This window comes from Sminthopsis crassicaudata, chromosome X (genome assembly GCF_048593235.1).
Source record: "Sminthopsis crassicaudata isolate SCR6 chromosome X, ASM4859323v1, whole genome shotgun sequence".
In the NCBI taxonomy this organism is placed as follows: Eukaryota; Metazoa; Chordata; class Mammalia; order Dasyuromorphia; family Dasyuridae; genus Sminthopsis; species Sminthopsis crassicaudata.
Genome location: NC_133623.1, coordinates 43,750,169 through 43,768,338, shown reverse-complemented (window position 1 = coordinate 43,768,338; position 18,170 = coordinate 43,750,169). Strand labels below are relative to the sequence as shown.

The following is an 18,170-nucleotide window of genomic DNA, read 5'->3' as shown; positions in this document are numbered from 1 at the left end:
CACTCTATTTCCTTGCTGGTCACACTATGATTCTGTGAAAAATCTCCAGTTTATGCAGAGAATCGGGATGCTTTGATGAGGGAAGCCATACTCCCGACCATGAAGTGCTAGCATTGGAACAGGTTGCTCTGGAAACCATTTTCTTCAGCACCTTCATTTTTATAGAGGAGAAACTTAAGGTCCAGAAGAAGGAAATGAATTTTGAAGATTACTTAGAAGGCATGGATTCTAGGGGGGGGGGGGGGAATGGAGACTAGCTTCTATTTAAATGAGTAGAAGCTCTTACTAGCTTTGTGACTTGAGAAGAGCACCTTCACAGCACTTGATTTGGAGTCGGGGAACCTGGGCTCAAATCCTGGTTCGACTACTTGTATGACCTTGAGCAAACCCCTAAAGCTTCCTGGGCCCAGTTTCCTCATCTGTAAAATCAGTGGTGTCTAGGTGACCTGCAACACTATCAGTCTATGCTTTGAGAAATGTCTCTTCTCATCCAAGTTATATCTAAAACTTCAAGGATTTACCATTTTGTGGAAGAAAGTACTGCTTCTACCAATTCAAACTGCAACCCCTCCATGATAGAGTAAACTATCATTTTAAGTTTTAATGAAATTATTACTTCTATTGGGCCCCCCCAGTGATGATCCTCTCTAAACTTGAAAGATTGGTCCTGGGATACTAAGTCACCCAACCTGTCCCACATGCAAAGCCTTGCCAAAGCTCATGTTCCTGTGATGTCTATAACCTTCAAGGAATATAGGATCATTTCCATGCCAAGATGGAGCATCAGATTAGTGGAGATATGACTTTCACACAGAATTCTTCATTTAAGCGGCATGAAGTACTTTATTTCTACTTTATGAGATAGATAGACATTATGCCCATTTTACAGATGCGAAGGTTGAGGCAAGCTCTGTTACATTACTGGTTGAATTCCTAGAGGTATATTGCCAAAGAAACCAGAGCTAACCTTCACGAATGCTAGTACTATCACCACATCCCTATCCATTCGTCTCAACAAAATGAATCTGGTGACTCATGAGCCCTGTTGAGTAAAAAGAGCCGACAGTATAGGTATATCACTTGAGCCAATAGACTGTGTCAGGTGGAGTCAAGAATCACGCAAGCAGGGAACATTCACCTCCTAATGATTCAGACTAGCTGTTTCATTGGGCAAATAGATCTAGGAACAACATGCCATTTCTACTTAATTAGTCATACACCTGGTGCAGATGTGGCAAAATGAACAGTTCCAAACATTGCATTAACTGGACCTCACTCACACAGACTAAGCCTAAAGCTGAGGCAACCCAACAATATTTGAAAGAAGGGAAATTAAAAAAAAAAAAAAAAAAAAAAAAAAAAAGGAGGGGAGTAGGTTTTTTAAAAAATACATTAAAAGCATGACTCAACTCAAACATGTCAATCTGTCATAGTATTGGGGAATAGCTTCGAGGGAATGAGCCACAAGTAAATGCCAAAGCTTGGCCAATAGCAAAAAGAGAATCAAGTACTACCTTATCTTGATTATGCAATCCAACCCAAGGAGAGAAAATCTGCCAGTGGAACTAGATTAAAATGTAATTGGAAAATTTTTTAACAAAATAAGTAAAAATACAGTAGAACAGAGATAAAGTCAATATGTGGTTTTCTAAGTCAATACGTGGCCTTCAGGGAGCCTTCTGTGTGGTTTCATGGCTCGTTTTTTTTTTTTTTTTTCTTTTTTAATAGTAGTTTCTTTTTTTCCAAATACAAGCGAAGATAGTTTTCAACATTCACCTTTGCAAAACTTTGTGTTCCAAATTTTGCTCCCTCCTCTCTCCATCCCCCCAAGACAGCAAGCAATCCAATATAGGTTCAATATGAGCAATTCTTCTAAACCTATTTCTGTATTTGTCATTCTGTGCAAGAAAAATCAGATCAAAAGGAGAAAAAAAACAAGCCAACAAACAATAACAAAAGGTGACAATCCTCTGCTTTGATCCACATTCAGTCTCCATAGTTCCTTCTCTGGATGCTAATGGCACTTTCTGTCCCAAGTCTATTGGAAGTGTCATGGCTCTGCTTCAATCTGAGCTCGATAGTGCTGGCCAACTGCTTAGCCCGATGCCGTTATGGTCCCCTAGACTGGCCAGCTTCTAGCTATGAGCCATGGACTCGATTTACTCACATTCCTCACTCACCAGTGGGCGGCGGATTTATTAAATCAGACAGAGTGGACATTTGGTTATCTATTTCTTATGTCCCAGAACCCTGTCAATGAGATGATGTGAATTACAAGAGAAACTGGCCAAACCAACATGCATTTATGACACTCTACTATATGTAAGATATTCTGCTACTTGCTGTGACTTCAAAGATGGAAAATGATCTGCCTTCACGAAGCTTACATTCTCTCACTTATGTCCCTGACTCCTCAATGTATCACTAGCCAATTAATTATTTTCTCAAAGACATAATGCTTTTTTTTATTCATAAAAGAAACATGGGAAGACTTATACTATGTATAGGGATGGCTCACAGAGAAAGGAAGAGGCACTTGTGAACTTTATGTAGGGGGACACTCAATTTTGGTTTAGTGGAAAAAGCATAGGACAAAAGCCAAGAGAACAATTTTAGTTCATTCCTGCCTCATCACATCTCTGTGCCTCAGTTCTCTCATCTGTAAAATTAAGCCCTCCCTCCCTATCTTACAAGGCTTTCTCTGTATACGAAATGTGATAAAGTACTTTGGAAAGGTGCTAAATAGCAGGAAAGAAGTCTTAGTGAGTTGTCTGAGGCACACAGAATATGCAGGATTATATCTCTTGAGCCCAAAAGGTTCTCAGAGACCATCTCGTGGAACCCCCCTCATGTTGCCAGACTAAAGTGATTTGCCCAGAGTCACACAGAATTCCTTCCTAAGTCTAAGCCCAGAACTATGTCTCCTACCAAGCTGCTGCACTGAATATTGCCCTAGTAGGTCAGACATAATGAATTTATTTTCCTATTTTATAAATGAAGAAGCAGAGATTCAAAGAGATGAAACTCTTTGCTCTTAGTGATATGGTCAGTAATAGAGGAAGAGGTGGAAGCCAGATCCTTTGAGTCTGAGCTCAGTGCTCCCCCCACTGCCCTCCATTGGCTTCCAAAATCTCATAGTTGGGAAGACAAGACTTGCCCATAAAACATTTCAGTAGCAAGATCCTTCCTTGTTCCTGTTATTCAGTGCAGAAGATGAACGATGTAGGCAGAAAATGCTCAAAGAGTTCAGAAGGATCTCATTGAGTCATATCATTGGGAAAGTGGGCAGATGGAAAGAAAGAGGCATTTCAGGGGGTGGTTGAGGCAACGTGGGCAGAGGCAGAGTCCAGAGGTCAAGGTGAAAATTAGAATGGAAATGGCATGTGTGGGTGGGACAGTGGAAGGAAGGGCCTACCCTGCTATTCCCTTAGTTTGACAGTTTATCTCCCACCTCTAGGCTTTTGCACAAACTGTCCCTGTACCCTGAATGCTCATTCTCATCATGCTCTTCCTCACTGCTGACTCTTGGATTCTCCCCCTCCAGTGCCTCAACAGGCCTTCTCTGATGTCCTAATTGTTAGCACTCCCTTCCTCCATTACTTTGTATTATCTGTGTCTGTGTTGTTTTGTACAAGCAAAAGGACGGAGACCCATGTTATCTTTGTCTGTGTATGCGTGGCACCTAGCACGGGACTTTGCACCGAACGGAAAACTAAACTGCTTGTTGAATTTGGCCCAAAGGAGAGGGAACACAGTGCTTTTCATGTACTTGGTGCTCTAGGCTATTGCTACAAAAGGTTTTGCTGCTCTTCTCTCTACAAAAATGGTTTCTTTCAGAGCAATAGGATCTTATTGGCTGCTCCCTTGGATGTGTTTTCTGTTCCGTGACCTTACCTCTTAGAGAATAAATCTCTTTGCCTTCAAAGTTCTTAGGAAACCTGATTGAGGGTTCTCTCCTAAATGGAACCCCAAGTAAAACAGAGCAGCTGTTCCTGACATTTCATGAGGAAATTAAGGCAGACTGTGCCTGACTCTGTGGGTGCTGGGGTGGGGCCGAATTCTGGAGCTACCCTTTCTCACTCAGCCCAACTTAGTAGCCTGGCCTTGACTTGGAGCCCCCCATCCCTGGAGTTAGGGGTGTGGGGAAATGCTTTCCATGGAGAACTCAGCCTAAATCTTGCCACGTTTCCCCAAACCCATTACAGGGTGGGCCTCCCACACTTAGCCTACTGTCAGAGGAGCCACGCTGGCCATGACCTCAGCACAACCCTGCAGTCCAGCCAGTTCAGTTCCTGGAGAACCTTCAGCACATGGGAAGCTAGGAGTGGGGCCTCCCTGGGGCCCAGCAATCAGCACTGCAATCACAGTGTCCATTTCCTTGGTCCTTGGGGTCTCCGAGACTTACCATATGTGGGATTGCTCTGTTTCCCACCTGCAGATATTGACAGCATTTCAAGTTATCTACTGGCGGACGGGGTTGCTTGTTTGCAACATACAGAGTTTGACAGTGCATTACGTACTATAGCCTCATTTCTGATGGGGTCATCCAGATAATCTTGAGATTGTCCAAGTTCTGCAGATTGACGGGTAACTCACTTGTGGCGGCACATTTTAAGAAGATAGCTTCTTTTTCTCTTCACCTTTTTGGGGGTCTGAACCTGTGATTTTTTTTAAAGGTGTGCGGAAGTTCCCTCCAATGCTGCAACTCTCTAATTCTGTACCTTCTAGTCTTAGGGACTTGCCTGAGAGTACTGAAAGGCTATGTCACTCTGCCTATGCCACAGGGCCAGCATGGGTCAGTGATAGAAGCTGAACTTTAGTCCTCCTGATTTTAGGGATCGCCCCATACCTACTTCTGCAGGCTACCTCTCTTGTCTTTACCCATCAACATCAAAACAACTTCATTTTACTGTGTTTGATGTTCATCAGGAGGGGAAAAACCTCTTCAAAATCACTTAACTAGGAAAACTATTGCTTGAAATTCAATTCAGTTAAATCTAACAAGCATTTATTAAATACCTACTCTGTGCAAAGCACACAGATGCAAAGATAAAAACAAAATGGTTCCTGCCCTCAAAGAGTTTACATTTCTCCTGGTAGAAAATAACATGTCCATATAAAATACAGACCAAAAAAACAGAAATGATTTTTGATGGGGGTTGGAGGGAGCTGATTACAGAAGCATCAGGAAAGATCCTGTGTAAAAGACGGCTCTTTAGCTGATACTTAGAGCATTTTGGGGATTCCACAAAACAGAAGTGAGGAGGAAGGGCACCCCAGGCATGGGTGGACGGCATGTACAAAGGCAGGAATGGAAGCAGGAGACAGTCTAGGTCATGTGCAGGGAAAGACAGCAAATGGGTCACCTTGGCTGGATTTGTGCACGTGTGAAGGAGAAGAATGTGAAACCAGACTGGAAAGATAGGCAGTAGTCAGGTTAGGAGAGATTTAAGATTAAGAGTATTAAATAACAATAAAAGAATCAGACCCTAAATAAGGTTTTCCCTGAGCAATGCCATTTCACAATAACAGACTTATAACCAAACTGCACCTTGAAGTCAAGAAACCCTGTTTTCATCTTGTTTAGGAGACCACCCATTTATGAGATTGCTCCTATTCAGGGTAAGTGCCCCCAGAATATCATTTTATCGAAACCTCCAAACCCTCCCCAATTCAGTTTCCACATCGTCCATGTCCAAAAGCTCGACAGTCCGTTTTATGCCTGAGTCCAGCCCTCTGTTATTATGGTTGTTGCATTGCTCAGAGTCTTAGAAGTCCTTCTCTTGGCTACTTCCCCTTGAATCACTTCACACAAGACCTCCCAGGTTCCTCAGAACCTGTTCCATCCTTTTTTAGAACACAATGGTGTTTCATTCCCTTCATATATCAAAATTTGTACAACTCTTCTCCCAACTGATGTACACCCTCTCATTTTCCAGCTTTTTGTTTCTACAAAAAGAACTAATATGAATATTTTAGCACCTTTCTTTCATCTCCTTGGAACAGAGGCCTAAACACAGCCACATGCCCTTTCATGAACTTTTCTATTTCTATTTATTGTAGCGCCATCTTCCCTGTCACCCTGCCTCATAAGCTCATAATACCACTATACCATGTCCTCTCAGTTCTTTCCATCTCCCTGATTCAATCCCTCATTGCCTCAGTTTTCCCTAGTCCTTTTACCTGTCTATTCTCTTACTGGTTGATCTATACCATTGCCTGAATAATCTTCCTAACATCACTCAGATCACAATTTTCTATTAATGACAAACCTCCACTGGCTTTCTCCATTGCCTAACAAATCATACCAAAACCAATTCTGGCAGTCAGGTTCCTCCAAAATCTGGCTTCAGTCTTCTATCTTATGTCACACTCTTCCAAGTGAGGCAGTGGGAACTAGAAATCCTGATGTAGAATCCCAGCCCAATCTACTTCCTGCTTTCTTCTGCAAGCTACTTCACCTCCCTGCCTCAGATCCCATTCCATGTTCTAGCCCAATTGGGTGGCTCTCTCACCTTTGTTCTCATCCTGCCCTCTCTTATTTGTGTGAATTAGTTCTTGCTATCTGGAATGAAATTCCCACCTCCATATCTAGTCTCCTTTATTTTCCTCCTCAAGCCCCAACCTTTTGTACCTTCCCTTCAAGGTCTAATTCAAGTGCTACCTCCTTGATGACCTGCCCTGACTCCCTCTCCGAGTCACTCTCTTTCCACTAAGTCATCTTCTGCCTGTAACCTGTCTCTGTTTCTCTTACAAATCAATATTTCATTTGATTTAAGACTTTCAAGAAGAATTTACCTTTAGTTTCCCCATAGATACAGTGACTAGGAGTCAGGAATCCTTGGCTCTGACAATACTAGCTGTGTGGCCCTGGGCAAGTAACTCACCTCTTACTGCCCCTAGGAGGCTGCATAGGCCTGTAGCTACAGATCTACACTGTGATGGTTTCCACAGTGAAAGTTCCTCTAAGCTGATGTAATTCACAGATCTGCCCAAATCACTGGGATGTCCTGGAAATTAATATAATCCCCCTCTGAAATCAGTCTGCTAAATTGGACAATGCCTTAGTGGAGAATCAGGGCCCTTGTGGAGAAGTCAGACTTGAAAAGATGGCATCGGACTATGGGAACACCAAGTACAATAATAACAGCTGACATTTATGTGGTGCTTTTAGGGCTTACAAAGCATGTTCCATCCATCATCTCCTTTGAGCATCACAACAATTTTGGGAAGGGGGAGATCTAATATAAGGGATGTAATCCAACCCCCTAATTTTTCAATAAATTGAAGAAACTGAGGTCCAGGGAAGGGAGGGGATTTGCTTGCTGTCACACATGGAATTATAGGTCTAGATGTGAAAGGGCTCCCCATTTTCCAGAGGAGGTGACAGTGACCCAAGAAGGGTAAGGGACTTGCTTATTAATTGGGAGCTGAAGCCAGGCCCTGTCTTCAAATTGTGTCAGGAAGGCTAAATTCTAGAATAAGCTAAGCTTACAAGAAAGAGTGCTAAGAACAACAAGAGGGGCTTTTCAAGCTCTATCTGGGGCAAGAAGAAAACGGCAAGCCCGGGTTCCTGGCTTGGGACAGATAGCGTTTTTCTTATTAACATGAATGTCAGTGAGAGCAGAATCCCTAGACTCTGCCTCCGTGTCTTCTGTCAAGCTGAATGATCTTCAACTTAAAAGGAACAGAATAAACAGGGTTCACAGAATCGGGGCCCGAGATAGGTGAGGAGATAGTTAAGCGAACACCTCGGCTGCTCTAAATGAGTACAAGTCCTGGCCTGGATGAATTGCACCCCAGGGTACTGAAAGAACTTGCAGCTGTGAGTGCTGAACTGCTGTCAGGGATCTTGAAGGAATCATGGAGAACAGGAGACGTGCCAAAAGACTGGAGACAGGCCAATGTCCTGATTTTCATAAACCGGATTCATTAAAAACAAGTCATGCCAGACTAACCTAATTTTCTTTTTTGACAGGGTTACTTGACTAGTAGATGAGGGGAATGTTAGCAACATTGTATATCTGGCTTTCAGCAAGGAATCTGACAGAGTCTCTTAGGACATCTGTAGGGTCAAGGCTACGTATCTCCAGGCTAAATAGCCTGGTTCCCTGCTATTTTTTCCTTATGTGATATGGGTTTGAGCTCTTCTTTACCATTTTAGTCCCCCTGCCCTAGGTATGTTCCTCCAAAAATGTGAGCCCTAGCAGAACCGAACACAGTCTTTCACAGTCAAGTGGGTCAGCAAGTGATCAAATGATCTCATTCCCCAAGTAGAGATCGATAGATTCCCAATCATCCTTGAGGAGGATCTTCAAGTGGAATGCTACAGGACTTTCTCCTAAGCCCGGTTCCATTCACAGTTTACACAAAGAGCCAAGTAACATGCTGATCAAAGCTGTGGCTATCACAAAGCTGGGGGAGATATATAACCCGGTGGGTGATAGAACACTTCCCCCCAAAATGTTAGAAAGGTTGGAAGGATGGATTGGACCAGCCACTGACCTTTTCCTACAGTTAGTAATGTAAAAATGAAATTCCCCTTTTCCTTCCCCTAAGGCTTCCTGTGAACACCCTTTGCCCTGATATCTAAGTTGTAATTACTTGCCAGAGTCCCTCCCAGTATACTTACAAACTACTCAGGTACTCTCATCTCATTTGACCCATCTGCCATGACCCACAAAAGCACACTTTATTATCTATATATATGTATCCTGTCCTAACTGATCAATCTGTACAACTTCTGACCCCACCGCCCAGCCCTGTCAAAGCCTCTGGCATAGCCAATGGGATCTAGAAGTCTATTTTGGGGAAGTAAGATGATTTGGGGCCCTAGTAAACACAATGGCAGAAATTCTGGGAAGAAAAAGCTGCCCTTTTTATATATTTTTATATTATATATATTTAGACATTTTATATATTATATATAAATATATATACTTATATGTTATATATAAATAATATATTTATACATTTTCTAGATATATGGTTCAAGGTTATTATAGGAAGGAAAAGCAGGGAGCAGGGAAGAAACTGCATCTATGTTCTAATTCCTCTCGGCATCTGTCAAACCATTCCCTTTCACACTGGCACAGCCTTACCATACTGGGGGGAGAGGGAGAATGAATCCCTGACTCTTACGAGGGATGTTTGGGGATCATGGGGAGAATGCAGGTTAAAGGAAAGGACAAACTTTAAACTTATGACCCTCTGGAATCTTAGTAGTGTGTCTAATTGCAACCAAAAAAAAAAGTGTATGTCATAATTGGAGCAATATATAATTTCATCTGCTTTATTTTTTCAGTGTGCATGGTGAAATGGATTTCTTTCAAATTATTGTGGATTAGCCAGAAAAAGGCTTTTTGGGGGGCTATGGTAACCCATGAAATGGTGATGGTCTTACATTAAAACAGGTCAAATCTTATATGTTCCAGACTCCTTAGGAATACAAGATCCACTTGATCAGGAAAGGTATCATATTATGATCATGGAATCACAGAATGTCGGAGCAGGAGGGAACTTCAGTGCTATCTGATCAACTCCCTTATTTACTGCTGAGCTACTTGCCCAAAGTTACCCAGTCAGTGAGTGGCTGAGTTGGGACTAAACCCAGGGCTCCTCATTGCTTCTTTTGTTCCATAACTCCCAGCACTACTTGATCAGGTATTTGCTGTTTTGATGCCAGCAAGGGCAGGAAAAGTCGTTTCCTTGAACCGGTCCTTATTCGTGTTAATATCTAGTGTGATGTGTTGTTTTGTCACCTCCAATTCTTTGTGACTCCAGTGGGGTTTTCTTGGCAAAGATAATTGGAGTTGATCTGTCATTTGCTTCACCAGCTCGTTTTACAGATAGGGAAACTAAGGCAAACAAGGTGACGTGACTGCTTGGTCATATGACTGAGGTCATATTCAAATTCAGGGCTCCCTAACTCTAGGCCTGGCACTCTCTCTATCGCCTAGTTTTCCCTTGTGATATATTAATTCATACAAACAACTTGATCCCAGCTCACTAGGAGATTTCAGGAGAGGTGAACAAGGGGAAGAGACTGTCTTTAAGGAAACCATGCCTGGCTCCTTAGAGACAAACTCAGAAAAATCATTCCTTTGTTCTAAGAACCCACTTGTGACTTTCACCACGTGGTGCCCCAAAGACCAATAAATCATGGGAGTTTGATTCTGCCCGGAAAGGACAACGTAAATGCTGCAAAAATACAGGAAAGTAAATCAAACTAAGGGCGCATCTAACAGCATGGTGACCTATTTCCTGAATTGGACTTTGGAAAAAACCTTCCCACAAAACAGCCAGTTGTAATGTGGCGGTAGATTCATGCGCTGCAGTGCTCTGGCATGGAGGCCACTGCCCTCTTGCTTCCCAAGGAAATTCCACTGCAGGCAATGTTATGATTAGTGGACTAATAACACTTGTCGTTGGAACACTCTAGACAAAGCAGCAGTGTGGACTGGCCTCCAAGTGCCTTAATCACCTATTTCATCATCTCAACACCAGAGTCCTGGCAATGGCGATGGGTTTGTGGATCACATTGGTAATTAACCAGAGGGACAGCTGCTTGCATGGGGATCTCCCTTCCTTCCATTCATAAGGCTTCGCCTATGTGGGGGTGTCAAATGGATGAGCTACTTTGTCCAGTACTCTATGGTGTTTGGAGAAGAAGCAGGTGTTGGAGACTTAGGTCTGGAACTCGTTAACCTTTCCCCCCAAACCCACTTCTCTTCAAAACTGCTATATTACTGTCAGGAGTACTACCATCCTCCCAGACACCCGGAGACCCAACTTCTGGGTCATCCTTGACTTCTCTCACTCATTCTACAGATTCAGTTTATTGCCAGAGTTTCTCGTTTCTACCCTCACACCATCTTGCGTCCACCTCCACAGTCTTAGGCCCTCTTCACTTGTTGCCTGCACAGTTGCTTTCTAATTGTTCTTGCCTCACTTCTCTCCCATTCAAGTCCATCTTCCACTCAGATGCCAAAGTGATTTTCCTGATCACTAAACTCTAGTGATGGTTACTTCCATTTAAAGCCCTTCTCAACGTGGCTCCCTTCTACATTTCCAATTTGCTTTATTGGCTCTCCTTCACCTGCCCACTCCACAATCCTGCCACCATGACGTACTTGAGGTTCTTCACACACAGCACCTGATCTCCTACAGCTTTTGCATCGGTTGTCTTTTCCCCTTCCCAACTACTCTGTACCTGGAATGTTCTCCCTCTAACCTGTCTCCTGGCTGCCTTATTAACTCAGCTTAAAGCCCACCTTTTGCCGGAGGCCTTTTCTGGTCCTCCAACTGCCAGTGCTTTGCCCTTCTTGGATTACTTTGCCTACTATGTACATATGTTGTATATCCTTCTTTATGTATATGCTGTCTTCCCCATCAGAAGTAAGTGAGCTCCTTGAGGGCAAGGACTGTTTTTTTTGTTTGTTTTTTAAATTATTCTCAGAGCTTAGCACAATACGTGGGTACCAGTAAAGTTCTTAATGTTTGCTGACTGACTGACACAAGCTGGTTCTTAGCATGCACTGAACAGACATTTTTCTTTGTGACTGATTGGCTTATGGGGCAGCTGGGTGGCTCATCAGGCAGAGCACTGGATCCGGATTCAGAAAAGATCAGTGTTCAAGTCTAGCCTCACTTATTAGCTGTGCGATCCTGGGCAAAGCACTTAGCCTCTGTTTACCTCATCTTTCTCTTTGTAAAATGGAGGTAGCACCCATCCCACAGGCTCAAATGAGATAACATCTGGAAAGGACTTAGCACAGTACCTGACATATGGTAAGTATAAATGTTAGTTGTTACTATTTTTATTACAAAGTTGCCTAGAATCCCACAGATAGTATATGTTGGAACTGGGGCTTTAACCCAATTCTTCCTGACTCTGAGGCCAGGTCTCTTTTTACTTTATCTCACTGCCTTAGGAGGGGATTGTTAAATGACATTAATGGGGGTGGAGGGAGGGACAGCCAAAAGGATTATGGGATTTATTACCAAAAGAACTTTAGAGATGATCTGGTCTACTCTTCATTTTTCTCCCCAAAGAAAATTTAGATCTAAAGAGATTATGAGTTTGGTGAAAGTCAAAGGTCAAATAGGGAGTGATTAGTAATGCTCCAACTCCAAAGCCCTTCCAAACTAGTCTTTATTCCCTTACTAGGGATGGGAAGCATCTGCTCTGGCTAAGTATGCCTTATTGAACTGATTCTGATTAGATTAAGACTTATCTTGGGTCTTTTCTCATTAGAATATAGGGCCCAGAGACTTTTAACTTCAATGAAATAGTGCCTCTAAATGAAAATTTATGGCCAAATTATTCTTTACCAGGTTCACAGGAGCCTTAGGAGGTAGCAAAGTAACTCCAGCTAACACTCCTAGTCATGTGCTTTCTCTCTTTTTGCCTCTTCACATAAGAAAGGGTCTCTAAATCCACTATCAGAGATGATGTAGCTAGCCCTTTCTGGACCTATCATCTTAAGGACCCTTTAGACCAAGACTTTAGTGTGCTGCAGAGAACTTAACGTTATCAGGTAAAGGGAAAATCATTTATAGAGGGGCTTTACAAAGCCCTTGACATAATAGCCAGGTATTCCCACTTTAACGGGTGGGAAACTGCTGACTCGTCTAAGATCACATATATCAAGTCAGTCACTCTCCCGAGGTCTCTCAGCCAAGCCTTTGGTAGAAGCCAAAGGCAGAACACAGAGCACAGTGAAGCCTGAACACAGAATCAAGGAGAAGGTAACGTTCCTGCCTGTCCACTAATAACAACAGCACTTAGATTTCCATAGTGATTTAAAGGTTTGCAAAGCATTTTTCATACATCACCTTATTTGATCCTCAAAAGAGTGCTACAAAGTAAGTCCTCTGGGGGTTGTTTCCCCCATTCTACATGTAAGGAAATTGAGGCTGGGAGGGAGGGAGGGCAATAACTTGTCCCAGAACCAAGAGATAGCAAAGATTCGAGGAAAGATTTGGACCTAGCTGTTATCTGACTCCCCATCTGAGCCTCTTTCCACTTCTGAAAGTTGGGCCACACTCAGGTCACCACTGTGACCCTGAGGTTTCTCCTGGAGAGGGACACGCTTTACCCACCAATAGGTCTAATCACACTCATTTCTACTACTCTCTTCTCCCAGGGTGCTGCAGGCATTGAGTTTAATCATTTCTATTTATCATGGTTGCTTTCATTTGCATTTCCTTAGTTATTAATGAAGGCAAATTCATTTCTACTATTTATTTGCTAGGCCCACAGAGATTAGAAGAAACAGTGCAGTATAAATGGTGCTTAGAGAGTCAGCTGCTGAGTCAGAAAGGCCTGGGTTCGAGCCTTACATCTGTCCCAAATGGCTTTCTGACCCAAGGAAGCAATTCTCTTGACTGGAAGTTAGGTGGGGGAAGGGAGAGGATTCTTCATTTGGGTGTACCCTCCATCAGCTAAATCCCAAGCCTTCTCCCTGTCTGGAAGAATCATCAAATTGGAGTAGGAAGGTCTCACCTACGTTTTACAGATGAGGAAATGGGGAATGGGCAGGGTAAATGATTTCCCCAAAGCCATGTAATCATAACAGCAGAAGCAAGAGTCCTCTTTTCTATCAGTTGTCTCTCCCTGTCCTCTGACCATATGCCCAATGGATGCTGGCTATTACTGTCCTTGAGTGATATAAATTCCACTGTGGACTTGAGTGGCTGCCTCCAATGAGCAAAATTTCCCCCAATCTATTCCATTTCTTTTTGCCGTGGTCTTATTTCTTTACATTGTGCCCTCTATCCTTTAGATTATTAGGTAATCAAATTCATCCACCTCTTTCCCAATCATTATTAGCAAAAGTCACTCTTAATGTTCAACAAAATCTAATTCAAAATGCCTGGGCATAGGAGAGGGATGGAATTTGAATTACCCAGACTTTTTCATTGGATATTTTTATTGGTTTGTAAAGCAGGGGCATTCACACCAAATAATCTTGTCAGTAACAAAATGAACAATTTCCCCTAAACTAAACAGAAGTGTATTCCTAGACTTTACTTCCACCCCAATGTGGTTAGATCATTTAATATATTAGAAGCATAGAGCACAGAGATAAAATTAAGATTTTCTTTATCTTATTGGGGGGTGAGGAGGAACTTAACACAGTACAGCCTTGTCTAAATATCTAGGGCAGAAATGCCAGGTCACTGCTGTAGTTTATTGCATCCCTGGACTGTGATTTCAAACCACGGTTCCCGGATCTGCGTCCCATTGTTGTTTTCAATGCAACTAAAGGTTTCAGACCTTCTGTGACCGTCCTCACCGAAAAACCAACCCAACAGATCCCCTCCATGCGACGAACCCCAAGCCCCACAGTATCTGACCATTAGATGCTGTGTGGTCAAATCACTAGGTTTTGTTCATGTCCTTAAGAATGCATTCCAGAGACCATCCCCCTCGCCCCCACCCCATCTCGGAAAACAAGCCGGACTTGGCAATCTATAGACAATAAAGCAGGGGAGGTTTCAGGTTTTTCCCAGAGAATATGATGCCTCCAAAGTGTAGCATGTTTTCCATTTTCCAATCTCTAACTCCAGTCTTTGCCAGCACTATGGAACAGAGAGATGGGAGCCAAGTGCTGAGGAGAACAGCCCCCAAATCCCTCAGCAGTGATTACATAGGAACAGACTTGGCAGGGTGGAGATTTAAAACAGCCACAGGTGCAGGGGGAAAGGGGCGAGGGGAAAGGGGAATATGCTCCTTTCTCACCCTCAAAACCCTCATTTCATACTGGTCCCTTTCAGTGAGAATCCATCTCCCCAGCTTGTAAATGTCAGATTTATTGTGACCATGGTCACAGACACAAGGGAAGAGCTGCTAGCCGTACTGTTAGAGAGCGTGCCTCTGGTGATGAGATGATAGATCTAGAGGGAGACTGAGGTACCTGGGTACTTCGACCATGATGATGGCCTTCCCGAGTCCTACTCTGTGAAGGCAGCAATTGGGTAGCCTTCACAGGGCGCTGAGGGGATGAAGCTGGGACTCCCCATCAAGGTCCAGAAAGAGGGGAAGTTTAAACATTGCCATCAGACACATACTAGCTAGCACCATGCGGGGCCCATTTGGGGAAATAGACCTGGGATTTTATTGTTATAGGAAACTCCCTAGAATAGGGCAACTTCAACTTTTATCCAATTCAGGGCACTAATTGCTCATGTGACTTGCTCAGGGTCATCTAGGAAGCAGGTACCAGAAGCAGATGTTCTCTACTCTTCAGGTCAGCTTTCTCTCCTCCCTCTCACATAATAGCTCCTTAATAAATTGCCCATTGGATTGGATTAAATATTGATTTGGGTGAAAATGGAAATGGATGAATTTTTAAAAGATGGCTTTAAAAAAAGTGCCCTCAGTCCCAAAGACAGAACTCCACCCCACAGCCCCAGCAAAACCCTCCCTTGTGACAAAGAAGCTGCTAACCAAATCTAATCTGTGCACTGGCCACATGCAATATGTGCCTCATCTGTACTTCTAGTCTACTACTTCTCTGCCAGGGAACATGCTTCTTGATTTGCCTCGACTTCACCAAAAGGCACGATTTCTTGCAATTCATGTCTTTGATTCAGTTAAATCAGGACAGGATCACAGCATCTGGGAATTGGAAGGAGCCACAAACACAATTTAATCCCATTGGAATTTGATTTGAAATATCTCCTGTACCATCGCAATACATGCCAATCCAACCCCTACTAGAACATCTTCAGTGGAGAGGATCTTACTACTTCCCAAGACAGCCCACTAGCCTTTTGTGTGTGTGAGAGAAAGACAGAGACAGAGCTTAATTTGTAAGAAAGAGGTATAGTCTGCCATCTTCCCTCCTTTAGGAGCGAATTAGTTGGGGTAGGGGTAGTATTTCCTCTCTTTCATAATCCACTCAAAGTTGTTGATTATATAAGAAGGACAGAAGTGAAAGGATCAAACATTCAGAAGTAAGGTAACATGGAGTAGCCACAGCAATGGGTTTTTCAGAAAGAAGAAACTATCAAGGAAGGGTGCGAGAGGGAGAAAAGAATAAAGGAGAAGGATCTTGACTCTGAAGAAATCGGATGGAATTCATGTTTGGGGTCATAAGTTTTTGAGGGCAGTATTTGAAGGACAAGAGGGTAATGGATCAAAATGAAATGACATCCAAAAATTAGGTAATGTGAAATCATGAGAATAGAACTCTGACATACATTACATAGTTGTTTTTTTTCAGAATTCATTTTTATCTGTATTTAATCCCAGCCAAATGTTCTACTGGAAAACCTTTGAGGATACACTACATATGAGAAAATAGCTTGTAAATCAATCCAGCAAATATTTATTGCATTGCTTACTTTGTACTCAGCACTGTGGGGGAATACAAAGGAAGTACGAAGTCCAGCCCCTGTCCTCGTGGGGTTTACTTTCCTGCTGGGGGACGCTAGGTAAAAAAGTCAGAAAGCATCCCCCTCTGAAATGGAGGCTGACAATATCTCTTAATGAATTGCTGATACGGGGTGATGCTTCTGCAAGGGTATTAGTGTCCCAGAAAATCTTGTTAAAAAACATTTAAAAATGCAACTATTCTAAAATAAACTATCATTTTGGACACTGGGGCAAGCCCTTCATGAGAAAGTGTTGCAATGACAGAAACTTTTGATGATTGTGGACGAACATTGAAAAGGGAGCATCAGAAAGAATGAGTTTATCAATGTTTATCTAGCCTTGTTGGGGGCAGGAGGTGGAGGTGGAAATTCATTATCTCAATATAAATAATCTAGTCATTAGGAAAGTATATGGTGGAGCAGGGATAATTTTTCAAACTCTCCCTCAGCCTGGATGATAGAGCCCTCAGAATATCCAATTCCCTTCACCCTGATCCCAAGTTCGCCACAGCAACTTTTCAATTGTTAATTCATTCCCCCAGGGACCAAGCTGGATACCAAAGGATGCGGTACTCTGGATGGCAGATACGAATATGTCAAAAACTGGACAAGTTTACTATCATCATCGCCATCATAAGGTAATGCTGATTAAGAAATTGGTCTCTTGTGAGTTTCTTTAGCATTGATCGACATTGCCCCCAAAGCCTCATCATCAAAGCTGAAATTTTTTAAGATCTAAAGGACTTTTTAATACTGCTCTGATTCGTATCCCAAGAACTCAGTAGTCTGCTAATTCCTACCCTCTGCCCCAAACAATGCAGATCAGTTGAATGGTCCACTAGATAGAGAATGAACTCTGGGGTCTAACAGTGGCACTGCCAAGGAATGCCATGTCACCAACCCTGAGGCCTGGCCCGAGTAGCCAGCCAGTCAATCTCTCTCTGTCTCTCTCAGTGCTTAGGTCCTGCTGCTTTGTACCATGAATACAAATAATCATAACAAAAACCAGCCAGTTGTGGCAGCCTCGCCACGTGATCCCTTGAGAACTTGAATCATGTCCAGAGGGACCAGATTCCTTAGACAAATGCTGATCGATAGTCTCTGGGGAAGAAGTTTCTTGACCTTTTTAGGGCTTTGCCCTCTTTGGGATTGTGTTTGTGAAACAGAAAACCAGCCCTTTCCAGCAGTGTCAGGGGTCTGATTAATGTGCGTGTAGCACTCACTCCCGAAGACCAAATAATCCCAGTTCCTCCTCTTCTATTTGCAAGCCCTCTTTGTACCAAATACTAGATTCTCTTTACCATCAGAGATGAGACAAGTTCTGTCTTTACCAAACCATTCTGACAGCATCCCCCTTACCAGTCTCTAGCACCCAAAAACAGTACGGCAGAAGTTGGCACACTTTGCTGTTGGCAGACACAAGTTCTTCTCCCTTCAGCACAAAGAAGCTCTTGTTTTCTTCAGCAGATAATATATCTTCCTTTGGGCCAGAGATGCTGGGCCCATAGCTTGGAAGGTAGAAGGAAAGGACAGCAAATCCTAATGTCTTCCCCATCCCGGCCTCCATTCATCTCTGCCTCAAGGTGGCCGGCGTAAGCCTGGTTTCACTTGGCTTGCAGGGTACCTTGGCCTAGAGAGTGTGCCAATGTAAGGGCTTTGTATCCACGGGGCTCCTATTCCTGGTTTCCTTCTCACCTTGTTGTCTAGCCCTCCCGACTGGCTAATTTTCATTCTTTCCAGCTGCTCCTGAAGTAGCCCCCTCCCTAGTTGGCACTGCCAGCTCAGTT

At 43.1% G+C, this 18,170-nt stretch overlaps 1 long non-coding RNA gene across 1 annotated transcript in view; it reads left to right on the top strand.

Annotated features, from left to right (window-relative positions):
• LOC141548691 (uncharacterized) overlaps window positions 1-18,170 on the top strand; it is a 185,630-nt gene that overhangs the window by 152,759 nt on the left and 14,701 nt on the right. Inside the window, exon 9 of the long non-coding RNA XR_012484034.1 lies at window positions 16,926-17,021. This is a non-coding gene — a long non-coding RNA (uncharacterized LOC141548691). The remainder of the gene's footprint in view (window positions 1-16,925; window positions 17,022-18,170) is intronic.